Here is a 3,391-nt window from a genome sequence, read left to right on the forward strand (position 1 = left end):
TCAAATTATGGATTTTCTTTTTTTTTAAAGAAAGGATTGTTTTTAGTTCTGAAAGGAATTCTTGTCGTTTTTCGTGACGCAAGGATACACTTCCCAATGTAAATCCATCCCAATTTATTGGACTCGTTTCTGTATTAGTTGTTGTATCATGCATAAAATAGGAATACGAATATGTTTTGTCACATTAATAGTTTGCTGTAAGAGAACAAAGTTTAGCTCCATAAGATTACTAGTATTCATTAAAAAAAAAAAAAAAAAAAAAAAAGAATAGAAATGAATATGGTCCATTTTGATAAGTACGGAATTATTTTACTTTATCCTGTTCGTAGGGACTAAGGATAAGGTTGAGTACACGTATGAAATAAATTATAAATCCACAAGAGAACCAAACAGACAAGGGCTAGTTGCTGATCCCGCCGACTCCTTGAAGCAACAGAAACCCGCTTTTTCTTTTTTTCTTCTTTTTTTTTCTCCCTGGTATTTAGGGCCTAACAATTTTTCAGTATATGTCAGTTTGGCCAACATCTTTCCCGTCGGTTTTCAGGTCATATTTAGACTGAACAGAGCAATTTAGCCATAATATATAATGGATGGGATAATAAAAGGTTCTACTTTCTAGGCAGTACGCACAAACTTTCTCCTACTCTAATTCAGGCAAAAACGTTTGTGGACAGTCTCAGTCTCAGACTGTGACTCAGCCATTGCAGCTTTCCGCGTGCAAGTCATGTGATGCCTCGTGTGTGGACAAGTGCGAGCAAAGTGGCATTTTAAAATAAACTATTTTCTTTTGAATAGTTTTGGTGGCGCGCACATAAAAATAATTTTCTTTTTTCTCTAGATAAGAATATATTAAGACATGTTTAGTTCACTGATTTAAATTTTTAATTCGAATTGAGATGTAATTTTATATGATAATTTTTTACTGTAACAAAAAAAATTAAATGTGACTGTTTCTAAAAAAATTTTATACTGTAATAAAACTCAAATTCTAAACTCGAATCGATAAAATAAACGAGTCTTAATATTATTTAGTATTATTATGTTCATTCGAACAATAGTCCAATTAGATTAAACACATAATATCTCATTTGACATGATGATGATTATCATTCCAAATTCCACTTAATATCTTCTCTACAATACGCGGCACCGCTAGTTTTTGGACAATTATTTCTCTTCAGACTCCGGTACTTGTGCAAAAAATAAAAATAAAAATAAAAAAATAAATCGCTGCTTGAGCATTTGTTAATTGTTACTAATTACCATACTTGGCACAGGCACAAAGCATAAATCTCAACTGGGGCATCTGACCAAAGAACATATGCTGCTGGTAAATTACTTGCATAAAACAGAGAAGAAAATAAACTCCTTTTGCCTGGTTGTTTCCTAATTAAATAAATGTCTAATCCTTTGTGACATAATTGGTCAAAATCCATCCAGCAATCAGTAATACAAATTAGAATATTACTACCATCCATTAGCAAAACATAAAAGAAAAAGTCTTTACTATTTTCTTTTCTTCTTAAAGAACATATATAATTTGAGATAGAAATATCAAACATCAAAAGAGAGAGTTACCGTCTTAATCTCTGTTTTTCAATATATATTCGTAAAATTAACTTTTGTCAACTCATAATAAAATTCATGTACAAGTACAGGTTACACATAAACCAAGTAGAAGATGCTGCTATGTTAGATCATTTCACAGCTCCAACACCCCCCAAAAGAATAAAGAATAATCAACTATTCAACAGAAGCATATAGATCTTAAGGGTTTCTGTTTCAACACATGAAACTCGAATCAAATCATTGAACATACAGTGAATAGCTCGTACGATGTTCAATGCTGCTATAGATACCATGTGCGATTAAATCAACACATAATCCTATTGATCGCTGAACGATACTAACTGGTTGACCTTGCTACTACTGCAAATGGCTGGAATGCATGAAATCATGAAGAGTATACGCACAAGTTACTGGGAGAGGGAGGCTCGAGGAGAATAAAGGGAGGAAAAGAAACCTAACTAGCCAGGATCGAATAGAGGACACGTGGTAGAGAATTTGTATTCAACCAATATTATCTCTTCACTGTAAATAAGAAGCAGAAGAGAACTGAGAGTGAAGATGGTAAAAGAAGAATTATATTTTGGGTCAAGATACGAAGGTGCAAGCTGATTCAGTTGGTAAAGTCTAGCTACCGTATAAAAGCGTACAATTGGATCAAAAACTTCACCGGGATTGAGGAGGGTATCTAAGAAGAATACTAGTGCACAGGATTAAGTAGGGATTGGGTAGGGTATATAACCTATAAACACTTAAAAATTAGAAGTTTCAATGCGGTATATAACCTATAAACACTTAAAAATTAGAAGTTTCAATGCGGTAAGCACATAAGTGCCAGGTAAGCACATAAGCGCCAGGTGCGCGGATTCGTTCTGCCATCAAAATTTCAGGGTAAAAAGGAATTTTACGAGGAAATGACTCGATGGTTTTGAAAAAAACAAAACTGATGTCGTGGTTGTACTATAATAATTAGCTCTAACTATTAATTACACGTGTACTATTAAAGGATGCGATAGAATCACATTAAATATTTTGAATGCACAGATAATATTACTGTGCACCATCTATCGCCACAATTACTCATATCTAATCTAGCTGCAATAGGACTTGAAATCAAATACTGAGCTGTGATTGGGGTGCCTAATTGCTTAAGGGTCAAGATAGACAAAGCATATGATTCTTAGCTGCTGAATTTCATTCATCGGTGCCTATGTGATCAGGAAGTCAGTCTATCAGTAAAAGAGCTCTTCAAATAACTACCAAGGTTAGAGTATTGAGGAGATAAGTTGATGGAGGCACTATACAAATAACTACAAGGTTAGAGTATTGAGGAGATAAGTTGATGGAGGCACTATACAAATAACTACAAGGTTAGATTTTCACAAACGGGGCAATGCTTAATTCTGTTAGAAGAATGTTGTGAGATTTATAGCAATAAATGTTGCAGTTGGAATTCAAAGGTAAAATCAGATAAATATCTGTAGATGTAATTCCATGATTCAATTTTGTAATGATGTTTACTGCATGCAGAATAACATCATTACTCGGAATCAAGATAGAGGATACATAAATTTAGCCAAAAAATGACGGGTTATAGAATAAAGAGGCACGCATGGAGACGAACTACATGTTCCATTATAGGTCATAAAATTGCAAAAGATGATTTTCCCCTCGTTTTGAGCTGCACTGAAATTTTAAGTCAAGGAGATTCGCAAAAGAAGAGATCATAACCAATTGCATAGCACTTATACCATAATAGAGAAGATGCCTCTAGCAAGAAGCCGAAAGCAACACGATGAATGGACAGAGAAGTAGCACACAAATT

This window comes from Morus notabilis, unplaced genomic scaffold (assembly GCF_000414095.1).
Source record: "Morus notabilis unplaced genomic scaffold, ASM41409v2 Scaffold211, whole genome shotgun sequence".
In the NCBI taxonomy this organism is placed as follows: domain Eukaryota; kingdom Viridiplantae; phylum Streptophyta; class Magnoliopsida; order Rosales; family Moraceae; genus Morus; species Morus notabilis.